At 41.4% G+C, this 14,459-nt stretch overlaps 1 long non-coding RNA gene and 1 other non-coding gene across 2 annotated transcripts; both read right to left on the reverse strand.

The window, feature by feature from the left end:
* Positions 1 to 1,343: 1,343 nt before the first annotated feature.
* LOC111821730 (uncharacterized) lies at positions 1,344 to 13,642 on the reverse strand. Its single transcript, XR_002825071.1, has 3 exons — positions 12,746 to 13,642; positions 2,286 to 2,597; positions 1,344 to 1,424 (listed from the first exon to the last, which is right to left on the reverse strand). It is a non-coding gene; the product is annotated as an uncharacterized LOC111821730 (long non-coding RNA).
* On the reverse strand, positions 13,121 to 13,242 carry LOC111821738 (small nucleolar RNA SNORA26). The gene has a single exon (XR_002825078.1). It is a non-coding gene; the product is annotated as a small nucleolar RNA SNORA26 (small nucleolar RNA).
* Positions 13,643 to 14,459: the final 817 nt, after the last annotated feature.

Consider the following 14,459-nt stretch of genomic DNA (forward strand, 5'->3'; position numbering starts at 1 on the left):
TTGTTCAAATAGCCAATTAACTGAGAAAAATGGCTGAAAGGTTAAATTTAGACAAAGAAACAGACTCATTCTGAAAGAAAACTTGTATGAGAGGAAAGTTTCTGGGAAGATTTTATCTTATGCTGTTGTAGTCGATGCTTCTGCGGAGGCCAAACCAAAACAGAGAACTACATAGGAACCTGCAACTTGAGTGTAGGTTTAGGGCACAATCTTATTGTATTGTTGTTTCCTTGGTCTTGAAAAAATCTCAGGCAAAACAAAAATAAGCTGAGCTTCTTCAAACAATTTTCATTGGCTTTGTAGTTACGTAATTTAAGCAGAGTGAAATCTGTAGAGTTGATGTGACAAAGTAGAGAGCGTGGTGCTAGAAGCTTATTGGGAAGAACCTAGCTAACCTGTTACCTCAGAGTGAGGTAGTACTAAACATGGGAGTCTTTCTACCTTATTTCTTACCTGCAGATTGGGCAGTTAAACAGAGAGCTAGAGAGGGAGCTAGATGGGAATATCTCAAAAAGCAATGAGAAGAAAATGGTCCATTTCAGGTAGAAGTATTTAGATTTGTAGTAACAAAACTTCTTTTTGTAGTGGGAGATTGAGCTCAGATGTTGGAAGCAGGTGTTCAAGTCTATCAGCCAGAAAGAAGTAGAAGAGGCTGTAAGGTGGCTGGTGGTTCCAGTTCCCCTGCCCCCCACCCCAAATTGGGACCTGATTTTGGTCAGACGCTCACAATACCATCTATTTTGATATATAATCTAAATTCCAACTTGAAGCAAATTTTATATATAAACTGTTTCAGGTCTGGGATTTGGTATGAAGGGTAGAAAAACAGGGCTCAGTTTTTATCCTAACTTCTTTTATTAGGAGAATGAGATTCCTTTCCATAAGTTGAGAAGGGTTTCAAAAAGCATTACTGTAACTAGCAACACATAACAACACACACAGTCTTGTCAATAACAAGGGACTTTTTGCACTTCCATTTTCCACGTGTACTACTGACCCGAAGCTTCAGCTCTAACAGCAGTCATCAAAGGGAAGGCATTTTCTTAATATTCATGAGGCCACAAATAGTTAATAGCTGAAACACTAATAAAAGCATTAGTAATTCATACCACAATTGATACAGATAAGGTATTCTTATACAAAAAAATAAGTAAAGAATGGTTTCACATAAAAGAAATTTTGATAAACCTAGAAAATTATGCAAGAAAGAGAATTTCAGATATTTGCACATTAACATTAGCATTTTAGTTTGAGGAACAAGTTGAATCATGTGCTGCTTGTCCCATAAGAATATATTTTGAGTTCAACTAGTATGAATTTATCATTAAGAAACTTACGTTCTTTGCCCGAATTTCCTTTCCAGTGTCTCGTATGATGCTGTTTAAATGTGGTTCCCCATCATTCAGTATTGGTTCTGTGGCAACCTAGATACACCAGAATTACAATATAAAGGGCTTATAGTCAGAGCCGTATGGTAGCTGACCCTGAGACTAGTTTTATTAGTTATACTATTTTATTTTTGTAAGTTTCCCAGACATTCAAGTCTATATTTTGTGGAACATGAACCAGAAATAATTGAGGTTGTTTATGGAAAAATTGTCTCATTTTAACGGGCTTTCTTACCTCTGGGGCACTGCTGGCCAAAGCTGTATGGCCTGCTGTACAAAAATTATAATTAGGAAAATGTTTTTCCTATTGTCTTAAGTTGTTTCATTTACTAAACTCTGTTACACTGTAACTTGATGCTTTAGATGGTGTTTTGTGCTGTGTAAATGAAATTTATTAAAAGTATACATAAATAATAACTGACATTTGAATAAACTGTAAGTTATCCATATTAATTTTGATAATCTGTATCTTATTATGTGGTATTTGCTGTTCCTGCTTATTTTAGCCACATGTTCATGCCTCTTATGCTTAAAGTCCACATACAATTTTAAGTTCATTGTCATACCTCTGAAATTTTTTAAAACTGACTACTGAGTAAACAAGATCTTCCCCTACCCCTAAATGAGGCACTAATAGAAGTCCAGTGTAGGAGACAGCATGGTATGGTGGGGTTCTAGTCCCAGCTTTATTTGTGATCTTAACCTGTCCATCTGTATTAGTTTCCTGTGACCACTGTAACAAACCACCACAAACCTAGTCGCTTTAAAAACAGAAATTTATTCTCTCACAGTTTTGGGAGCCAAAAGTCCAAAATTAGTTTCACTGTGTCAAAATCAAGGTATCAGCAGGGCTGCAGCCCTCCCTCCAGAGGCTCTAGGGGAGAATCCATTCCTTACCTTTTCAAGCTTATGGTGGCTCCCAGCATTCCTTAGCTTGTGGCTGCATCCCTCCAGTCTTCAAGGCCAGCATTTTCAAATCTCTTTCTGCTCCATCTTCACATTGCCTTCTCTGTTGGGATCTCCCTCTCTGTCCCTCTTAAAAGGGCCCTTGTGATTGCATTTAGAGCCTACCAGGATAATTGAAGATAGTCTCCCATCTCAGGATCCTTAACTTCATCGCATCTGTTCTTCCAAATAAGGTAACATTTCCAGTTTTCAAAAAAAGATCTGATACCTTTTGGGGTTGTTATTCAGCCTACTGCACCATCTCTGTGGGTTTCAGAAAGTGTATTGTGTAAAACAAGGTGGTTGCACCATGTAAAAAAAACAGCATGGGGATAATCAAAATCAGCCCAAGGCTGACTCCTGTGAGGTGGAGGTCAAAATTACCTCCACCCTCCAACGTTTTTACCAATTCTGACACCAGCTGACCCTCCTACGGTACTCTGCTTCTCTGCTGGGTTCCATAATTCGTTGCAGTGGCCACACACAACTTTTTAATCTTTGCGGAAGGTTTTACACTGGGTTTTTAATCTTTACAGAAGCTGACTGCCATATCTTTCTCCCGCATTGTGGCTGATGGGTTTGAACTGCTGACTTTTCAGTCAGTAGCCAAGTGCTTAACCACTGCACCATCAGGGCTCCTTTGGCCTCCATGAGGCCCCTTAAAATATGTTCCCTGTTTTTCCCCAGTGTACCTTATCTGGTCATAAAAATGATTACATCTTTCACCTGCTCTGCTTTAGTCCGGCGGACTTCAAACACTTTAGCATCAAAACCCTTTTTACTAAAAAAAAGAATTATTTGGAAAACCAAAGTATACACAGGCCTGCACTGGCTGAAGTTGGGTGGTGGGGGAGGGAGGAGGGTCTGTGGTGGACCCCGAGCCTGACCTGTTCACCCAGCCCAGGTGAACTTCTCAAGGGATGAAGAACCACCACTAGGACTCGGTGGAGTGAAGCAGTGTGTGAAAATCGTTTCTTGAAAATGATTTCCTAGAGCCTTCAGTCACACATTAACACTTGATGTTTTACAATACCTTTCATCTTAACAGTAACTAGAAACCGTTGTCATTCTCTCAGCCTGTTTTCTGTGGACCAGTGTTTATATAGTGTCTTACACACATTCCTGTTCTATCAGAACAACTTGCTGTAGCCTTTTAAGGCTCTAAGATTAATTCTGTTTTACAATTAATTTCTGTTTTACAATTGAGAGATTGTACTTTCCTCTTACTACTCAGCATTTGAAGAAGTTGTCTCATATAGGCGTTTGTCTCCTTCCTCACCCATGTTGCTAACTAATCACAGCACTGTTTCCGGAGGCCTCTATCAATGAATCAGAGTTGGCACTCACACCTAGTAAATGTCAGTAGCTGAAATTGAGTGCCTACCTATGTATTTTTCATTTGTTTGCTTACAGCTATTGAATTGCAACCTTTTTAAGAATACCAAAAAAATCAACCTGTTAAGAGAGTATACCCACATGCATATATAGGGTTGGCTGTGGTTACTTCTACATACATATTTGTATGTAAGCATGTATCTTCATATATATAATATGTATATATATATAATGGAGCATACAGGGGGCACAGTCATGGAAACATCCTAGACATAACCAAACTCCTTATAGGACTCCGTTACTGGGCTTGAAGGCTAGAAGGCTAAGGACCATAGTCTCGGGGGACATCTAGGACAACTGGCATAACGTAGTTCATAAAGACAATGCTCTACATCCTACTTTGGTGAGTAGTGTCTGGGGTCTTAAAAGCTTGCAAGTGGCCATTTAAGATACAACTTTTAATCTCTTTCTGTCTGGAGCAAAGGAGAGTGAAGAAAACCAAAGACTCAAGGAAACAATTAGTCCAAATGACTAATGGACCACAGGAACCACAGCCTCCACTAACCTGAGACCAGAAGAACTAGATGGTGCCCTGCCACCACTACCAACCACTCTGACCAGGATCACAATAGAAGATCCTGGTTAGAGTGAGAAAAAAAAGTAGAACAAAATTCAAATTCATAAAAAAGACCAGATTTAGTGGTCTGAGAGAGACTGGAGGAACCCTGATATTATGGCCCTTAGACACCTTTCTAATTTTCACCTGAAGCCATTCTCAGAGATCACCTTTCAGCCAAATAATAGGCCTATAAAATAATAACGCCCGTGAGGAAAGTGCTTCTTAGAACAATCATCGATATGAGACCATAAGGGCAACATATGCCCAAAAGCAAACACACTGTGGGGATTGCAACCAATGTCAGGGAACAATTTGTGTGTAAACTGTAAATGGAAACAAATTTGCTCTGTAAACCTTCACCTAAAGCACAACCAGAAGAAACAAACAAACCTGTTGCCATTGAGTCAATTCCAACTCATGGCAACCCTGTGTGTTACAGAGTAGAACTACTCCATAGGGTTTTCATGACTATAATCTTTAAGAAGCTGACTGGCAGGCATTTCTTCCATGGTGCTGCTGTGTAGGTTCAAACTGCCAATCTTTAGGGTAGTAGATGAGCGCAAACCGTTTCTATCACCCAGGACCTTTTTTAAATAGAAAGTAATCTTCACTGTGCTTTCACATTAACCATAGTGTTTTCATTCACACTCAGTTCATAAAAATGTGGGCACAGATCATGGCTTATTTTGCCCAGTAAGTGAGAAAATTAAGATTCACTCAGCTTGACTTACATCTCAGAACAAGATATCTTAAAATGCCAGTAAACGTATTAATATAAAAAGATAAAATTTACTACTACCACCCTAGTCAAGCTGCCCTCTCTTCTCTCTTGGATTACATCAATAACCTCCTCACTAGAGGAAACAGCAAAGAAATCTGAGAGGTGATCAGCTACGTAGGAGAAAATATGAGTATGATGTCCTGGCAAGCTGTAGGAGCAGAAGTGATGGGATGTCCCTTCCAAGATCAGGTTATAAAAGATGGTGGCTTCCATCCTGGGTGCCAACTCTCTCAGCCCTCACTCTAGCAGAAGCAAGCTGCCATGTTGTGAGAAGTCCTAAGGAGAGGCCCAGGAGCAACAAACTGAGGCCCCAGACCAACCACTAAGTAATCTAAGATTCTCCAACCCCTGTTAAGAATTGACTGAAACTTTGTGCGAGACCCTGAGCCAGAACCAGCCAGTTAAACTGCTCCCATATTCCTGACCTCAGAAACTGTGTGAGATAATAAATGTTCTTTAAGCTATTGGGTTTGGAGGTAATTTGTTAAGCAGCAATAGATAACACAGAAATCAAGTAAAGAAAGTATGTCATAGATGATAGCAGGATCAATTGTGTCAAACGCTGCCAGGTAAATCAAGATAATATTAAGGCCCCATGCTTTCATAGCTCTGGGGGCACATTTTCTAATTCACGTGGAAGTTTGAAAAAGTTTTAAAAGGCAATTTTTAAAGTAACAACAACAAAAAAAAAAACCAGTGCTCATTAATTTTTATGTACATTAATGTATTCTGAGAAAATGTAAACTCAAACTGAAATATCTCCATCAGCTGGGCATTTCTATTAATTGGAGAGGAGTACAGTTAGGGCCTGATCAAGACAGCCTTTCCAGAAGCTGCTTTTGCACCCCTAAGATGTACTGTTTAGCCAACATTATAGGTCACATTGTGAGTCAGAATTGACAGCAATGGGTTTGGTTTTTGGGTTTTATAGGTTACATAAGTAGCTTAGTTATGTGAGCTGTTACATTTAAATCTTTTAATGTTGGTCTCAGAAACTTAGTAAGTTTTTTAGCTCCTCTAACCAGAAACAACCTCACACAGATGTCTCATCTCTTTTCCCAGGGAGTACACTTAGTTTCAAGTGTACCACCTTTTGGGGTACAGATGTTATTCAGTCATCAACTTAATGTTCTCAGTATTCTTAACATTGCTGTTCTTGCCAGTTAGTTGATTCTGACTCATGGTGACCCCATGTGCAGAAAACTGCTCCATAGGGTTTTCAAGGCTGTAACATTTCAGAAGCAGATCACCAGGCCTGTCTTCCAAGGTGTGTCTGGGTGGGTTCCAACCATCAGCCTTTTGGTGAGTAGTCAGGCACTTAACCATTTGTGCCACCCAGGGACTCCCTGTTACATTGCTAAACCTGCATGAATCAAGAAAATTCACTGTCAACTCTACAGCATTCTGGAGTTCCAGTGTTTCATAATAAATATGTTTTACTCTTGGGAGGTGATTAAATACTCTGACACATTTCTAAGATTACTATTATAATGGTAGGAATGAGTCACTTGAAAACTATGTTTTAAATATCTGGTTAGACTCCCCAGATCTTTCAGGATGGAAAAATGAAGTCTTATATTCCATGTTGATTCTTAGGGTAATGAAATAAATATAAAATTTTGGAGTGCTTCTCTAATGTTTCACTAGTATAAACATACTAGAATAAAGGAGGGGCCTAGTGGTGATAGTTGTCTGTCAGTTTGTCATACCGTGGTGGCTTGTCTGTTGCTATGATGCTGGAAGCTATGCGCCAGTATTTCAAATACCAGCATGGTCACCCACAGTGGACAGGTTTCAGCAGAGCTTCCAGACTAAAACAGACTAGGAAAAAGGACCTGGTGATCTACTTCTAAAATAACTGGCCAATGAAAACCTTATGAATAGCAGTGGAACACTGTCTGATATAGTGCCGGAAATGCGCCTCTCAGGTTGGAAGGCATTCAAAGTAAAACTGGGGAAGAGCTGCCTCCTCCAAGTAGAGTTGATCTTAATGACGTGGATGTGGTAAAGCTTTCGGGACCTTCATTTACTAATGTGGCATGACTCCAAATGAGAAGAAACAGTGGCAAACATCCATTAATAATTGAAATGTGCAAAGTATGAACCAAGGAACACTGGAAGTTGTCAAAAATGAAATGGAACACTTGAATGTTGAAATCCGAGGCATTAGTGACTGAAATGGACTGGTATCAACCATTTTGAATCAGACAGTCATATCGTCTGCTGTGCCAGGAATCACAAATTGAAGTGGAATGGTGTGGCATTATTGTCAAAAAGAACATTTCAAGATCTGTCCTGAAGCACAACACTGTCAGTGATAGGATAGTATCCATATGGCTACAAGGAAGAACAGTTAATACAGCTATTATTCAAATTTATGTACCAACTACTGTTGCCAAAGATGGAAGAAACTGAAGATTTTTACCAACTTCTGCAGTCTGAAATTGATCAAACATGCAATTAAGATGCAATGATAATTACTGGTGATTGGAATGCAAAAGTTGGAAACAAAGAAGGATCACTAGTTGGAAAGTATGGCCTTGGTGATAAAAAATAATCCCAGAGATCGCATGATAGAATTTTGTAAGACCAGCCACGTATTCGTTGGAAATACCTTTTTTCACCAACATAAATGCCGGCTATACACATGGATCTCATCAGATGGAATACACAGGAATCAAATCGACTATATCCATGGAAAGAGACGATGGAGAAACTCAATATCATCAGTCAGAACAAGGCCAGGGGCTGACTGTGGAACAGACCATCAATGGCTTATATGCAAGTTCAAGCTGAAGCTGAAGAAAATTAAAACAAGTCCATGAGAGCCAAAGTACGACCTTGAGTATATCCCACCTGAAGTTAGAGGCCATCTCAAGACCAGATTTGAAACACTGAAAACTAATGACTGAAGACCAGGCGAGCTGTGGGATGACATCAAGGATATCATACACAAAGAAAGCAAAAGGTCATTAAAAAGGCAGGAAAGAAAGAAAAGACCAAAATGGATGTCAGAAGAGACTCTGAAACTTGCCCTTGAATGTAGAGTAGCTAAAGCAAATGGAAGAAATGATGAAGTAAAAGAGCTGAACAGATTTCAAAGGGTGGCTCGAGAAGACGGAATAAAGTATTACGATGAAATGTGTAAAGACCTGGAGTCTTTTTTTCAGCATTTCTCAAGCTGAAAAAAACTGAAGAAAAAATTTAAGCCTGGAGCAGCAATATTGAAGGATTCTATGGACAAAATATTGAACAATGTAGAAAGCATCAAAAGAAGATGGAAGGAATACACAGTAACTGTACCAAAAAAGAACTGTTTGACATTCAACCATTTCAGGAGGTAGCATATGATCAAGAGCCAATGGTATTGAAGGAAGAAGTCCAAGCTGCACGGAAGGCACTGGCAGAAAAACAAGGCTCCATGAATTGACAGAATACTAATTGAGATGTTTCAACAAATGGATGCAATGCTAGAAGCACTCACTCATCTATGCCAAGAAATTTGGAAGACAGCTACCTGTCTAACCGACTGGAAAAGATCAATATTTGTGCCCATTCCAAAGAAAGGTTATCCAACAGAATGCAGAAATTATCCAATATCATTAATATCACATGCAAGTAAAATTTTGCTGAAGATATTCAAAAACAGTTGCAACCATACATCAACAGGAAACTACCAGAAATTCAAGGTGGATTCAGAAGAGGATGTGGAATGAGAGCTATTATTACTGATATCAGATGGACCTTGGGCTGAAAACAGAGAATACCAGAAAGATGTTTACCTGTGTTTTATTGACGATGCAAAGGCATTTGACTGCATGGATCATAACAAATTATGGATAACATTGTGAAGAATGAGAATTCCAAAACACTGAATTGTGCTCATACCAAACCTCTACATAGACCAAGAGGCAGTTGTTTCAACAGTACAGGGGATACTGCGTGGTTTAAAATCAGGGAAGGTGTGGGTCAGGGTTGTGTTCATTCATCATACTTAGTCAATCTGTATGCTCAGCAAATACTCCAAGAAGCCAGCCTATATGAAGAATGTGGCATCTGGATTGGAGGAAGACTTATTAACAAATTGGGATATGCAGAAGACACAACCTTACTTGCTGAAAGCAAAGAGGACTTGAAGCACTTGCTGATGAAGATCAAAGACTATAGCCTTCAGTTTGGATTACATCTCAACATAAAACAAAAATCCTCACAGCTGAACCAATAAGCAACATCATGATAAACTGAAAAAAGATTGAAGTTGTCAAGGATTTCACTTTATTTGGATCCAGAGTCAATGCTCATGGAAGCAGCAGTCAAGAAATCAAATAAAGTATTGCACTGAGCAAATCTGAATTGCAAAAGATCTCTTTAACGTGTTAAAAAGCAAAGATGTCACTTTGAGGACTAAGGTGCACCTGACCCAAGTCATGGTATTTTCAGTTGCCTCATATACATGCAAAACCTGGGCAATGGATATGGAAGACTGAAGAATTAATGCCTTTGAAATATGGTGTTGGCAAAAAATACTAAATATACCATGGACTGCCAGAAGAATGAACAAATCTATCTTGGAAGTACAGCCAGAATGCTCCTTAGAAGAGACGATGGCGAAACTTAAGTCTCATGTACTTTGGACATGTTATCAGGAGGGACCAGTCCCTGGAGGACATCATGCTTGGTAGAGGGTCAGTGAAAGAGAGGAAGATCCTCAAGGAGATAGATTGACACAGTGGCTGCAACAATGGGCTCAACATAGCAACTGTGAGGATGGCACAGGACTAGCCAGTTTTGTTCTATTGTACACAGGGCCAAGATGAGTCGGGACCAACTGGATGGCACCTAACAACTAGCCAGAGGTGGTGGGATACGACCATTTCGTTTGAAATAATCCCATAAGAAGGGTGTGTCACATTGTGGTTTAGACTCAGGCAGTACTTTTATACCTGGGGGTAGAAGCTAAGTTAGTTGACTTGTATGTTTTGTCCACTTTGTTCACTGATGTGCCCACAAAGCGTACAACAGTACTTGGCCCATAGTAGGTGCTCAGTTATTTGTTCAATGAACACTAACACCAGTATTTTGGTATTATACAAAATAAATACTAAATACCAGTGTTGTCACTTTGTTCTAGTAATGACCATACAGTATTATGAAAATGATCATATAATACTGCACACTAATAAGCTAACATTTACTGAGTACTTACTACCTGTGTAGTTAGATATACCGTGTAGGAACTCAGTTTTAATCTTAACTATTATAACTATCCATTTACAGTTAAGGGAACTGTGGCTAAGTAATGGCCTAAGATCATATGATTTGAACCTAGTGTGTTAACATTATGGTGCTACTGTGAGTAGGTGGGAGTCCCTGAGAGGTGCAAATGGTTAACACTCAGCGTTTAAGTCCACCCAGAGGCACCCAGAAAGACAGGCCTAGAGGTCTACTTCTGAAAAAATGTTATTGCAAACGTTATGATTAAGGATACTGGAAAAATTTGGTAATGGTTAATGGTGATGGTTGAAGATTATGAATGTAATTAATGTCACTGAACTGTACAAGTGAAAACTGTAGAAATGGCAAATGATCTGCTACCTACCTGAACAATAATTTTTTTCTTTTTAAACCTACTGTGGTCTGTTCTGACACATTAAAGTAAAAATTGACTTGATGGCAACTGGTTTGGTTGAGTGACAGCAAGCTAGTACTTGAATGTCATACGTAATTCAACACAACAAATATTGATATTAAACTTAATTGTGAATGATGCCACTCCTTGTATTATAGTCGTGATTTAGAATTCAAATTAACTGAGAAACTACAATGTGCCAGGCAGTTGGCTAGACTGTAAGAATATGGTGAGAAACAAGACGGCCTTTACTTCTAATATTGCAGAATGAAAGGGTAAGAGCTAAAGTTAGGCAAGTAAACATTTAACTGCAAAATGGGCCTGTCTAAGTACTATAGGGCCATTAGGATGCTACAGAAATCCAGATCAAGAGCACTAATGGGGAGAGGAGGCAATGGTAAAGATCAGGAGAGTTAGGAAGGAGTGGGAAAATGTACGGGTAGGGAGTGTTGTAGGTTGAAGTGACAGCAGAGGCCCAAGAGTCCAGAAAGCAAGCTGTTATCTTACAGTGGTCTAAAATACCCATCCACCTCACCCCTGCATGCACACTGACATGAAATCTCCTCCAACTAAGCTCATTTCTTCCCAGTTGCACTGGCCTCTATGATTTTCCTCTGCCAGGAAGCTCTTCCCCAAATACACTTATGTATGACACCTCTCTCAGTTCCTTTAGGTCTTCTATGTGGAGTCCTTCCACGGCAAGCCCTATTTAGAATGATAAATGTCCTCTAGTCATCAGAAAATTCCTCCAAGGCAGGGACTGTTCTCTGTTTTATTTACTACTATACCCTCAGCATCTAGCAGTGTCTGGCTCAGAATAGGAACCCAAATACTTGTTGAATAAATTAAAGAATTTTCTATGAGGCTAGACTGTAGAATATAATCTGGTATATAGAAAGAAATAACATTTAGATAGAAAGGCTAGAGCAATTATGAAGTAAGCATAAAAACGACTCCAAGGTGTGTATTAAATAACTTTATTTAAAAGCTCTGGAAAAGTTAGAAATTTGTCACTGACATAACAGGCTAATATAAAAATTCCAATCACTAAACATTCACAGCTAGTCAGTAGGAATAAACTTGTTCTAGCATGGATTACACCTATGTGCATCTTGCTAGAATGCTAATTTCCCTTCCATAACAAAACTTTTTCTATTGCCTCCAATATCTTCACAGTGTCCTTTACATACTTTTACACCTCACTATACTACACACAAGAACTTGGCTGCTAACCAAAAGGTGGGCAGTTCGAATCCACCAGCTACTCCTTGGAAACCCTGTGGGGTGGCTCTACTCTGTCCTATAGGATTGCTACGAGTCGGAATCGACTTGACGGTGACGGATATATATAAAACAATACTACATACAAAGAGCCCTGGTGGCGCAGTGGTTAAGTGCTTGGCTGCTAAATGGAAAGGATGATGGTATGAAACCACCAGTGCTCCGCAGGAGAAAGATGTAGCCATCTGTTTTTATAAAGATTATGGCCTTGGAAACTCTGTGGAGCAGTTCTACTCTGTAGAGTTGCTATGAGTCAGAATCCACTCAGTGGCAATGTGTTATACTACATACATCACAAACACCACACTGACAGAGGTGCTCCCTTCGTGCCAAATTTTTCAGAACTTCTCCAGGTCTAATGCAGTTAAGTACTATGAAGACCTTATATCCTTTAACACCTCTACTGTAGTCTCTTCCTCTAAATTGGGCTAGTCTGTTTTTTTTCACACTAGGACACCAAGTCTCAAGTGCTAAGTGATTTTCCAAGGTCTCACAGCCAAGGGTACACTTGAAAGGCTCCTGTTTAGGGCTATTCATATTACACCACTTACACGTGAAGGGATATTAAGCAAGTAACCACCTAATCTCTATGTTTCTCCATTTGTAAAAGGGGGGATAGTATGTCTCATAGAGATGTAATAATTAAATGAAAAATGCACATAAGACAACCGTTACACTACCCTGGTCACCACAAGCATTGTTCTACTTTCATTCCATTGTGGTACATGGACACATGAATACTACAAGTTACATAAGAAAAATCAGACCTCATTAGTGGTTCTTTCCTGGAACTGTAGAACGATAGTATAAGTCATTTAAAATACCAGCATCAGATCATCTGGCTTGACTGGCTTCTCCCTGTAGTTTCAACCTGTTAACAAGAAAAAGTTTTTAAATGACTTTTTAACAGCTAGAAGAAATCTGAGATAGAGTCTTTCCATTTGCCTCAAAGGATTTTCAGGTAAAGTCTTGTGTGTACATGTGTTCCAGTTAACCTGCATTTTTCTACCTTCAAAGAAAAGCAAAGTATCTAAATTCTCTTATCTATTTGAAAATACTATGTGGTATCCCAGAATAGTCTAGAAAAAGCATCAAATGTCAACATTTTGCTTATCATCAAAACAGTTACTTTCTTCTGGTTCAGCTGTGACTCCAGACAGGATCCAGAGAGGAGTTCTCCAGTCTCTTCTCTGGGTTTTATGGAGTCTTACTTTACCCTTCTGTGTTAGCCTCTTAAAGCACTGCAGCAACCTTAAAAGGCCACAGGAAAGGGCGACTCTGCATTTGTTCTTACACGTTCTCTCTTTCCCTATTTCCTGCACTCCCCCTCTCATCAGGAGACCCCGTGGACCTCAGTCTCTTAAAACGCTTTAGACGCAGGCTTTCTGTTGGGTGGAGCCTCTGTATGTAAATTTCCTTTTCCTGAAGGAAAAGCAGGATTCGGGCCTTTGCACTCAACACAGGCCTGGGAACCTCCGGCCGCCATCGGCCACGTGCTCGGAGCCGGGTCGTTTCGCTTCGCTCAAGGACAGGGACGTACCTGCGCTCAGAACTAAGGCCGCTGCACCTTCGCAGACGTTTGCGACCAAGTCCCGGAGCCCAAGGTCGGCCCGGGCCGACTTCTGCCACTGCGGGGAAGCCGGGCCCCGACTCCGCCACAAAGTAGCCGCAGATCCGGCCTGGGGAAGCAAAGCGCAACCTTGTTACCGCGCCGCGCCGCCTGCGGGAACCTCCGGGCCTGGGCGCGGCGCCTGTGCCTCGTGCGGCCCCGGGACGGGCACGGGCCGTCCGCCCCCCGGGCCGCAGAGCACTGCTCTACCCCTGCGTTCTGGCCGCCGGGAGCAGCGGAGCTCCGGGCGGGCAAAGCCCGAGGGGACGCGGGGCGAACCCACCCCACCCAGGGCCGCCGGCCGGCTGGACGCCCAACCCACAGCACAGGACCGAACGACACTCACCGCCACCTCCACAGACAGACAGACAGACCAGCGGCGTGCGCCGGGAAGGTCCCGGGCACCAGGCGAGCTAGCCGTGTGGACAGGTAGCCAATCCCCGGGCAGGCGGCGCGGGCAGGGCGTGGACGGGCAGCCAATCGCGGGAAGGCTGGGGCGGGGTAAGGCGGACCCGGCCATTGGCTGCCCGCGGTCCTCGGCCCGCCCCGGCCCTCTGGATCTTGCTGTGGTTGAAGGACGACCTGACACCGCGCCCAGCATCATTCTGAGAGCCTCCGTAGCCGGGATGTGGGATTCTTCAGGCGCCTCACCAGGCCTTGGCCCACGTCGATTTGGTTCTCTCAGGCTAACATGCTTTCTTCGGGGACTGCCCTGGGGGGTGTGGGGGGGAGTACTCCAGGACTGGGCCAGCACCCTGAGATTCCTTTTCCTAAAACCAAAAAACAGAAAAAAAAAAAAAACCCAAACCCGTTGCGGTCGAGTGGATTCCGACTCATAGGGACCCTATAGGACAGAGTAGAACTGCCCTAGA

Source organism: Trichechus manatus, unplaced genomic scaffold (genome assembly GCF_000243295.1).
Source record: "Trichechus manatus latirostris isolate Lorelei unplaced genomic scaffold, TriManLat1.0 scaffold00101, whole genome shotgun sequence".
NCBI lineage: Eukaryota > Metazoa > Chordata > Mammalia > Sirenia > Trichechidae > Trichechus > Trichechus manatus.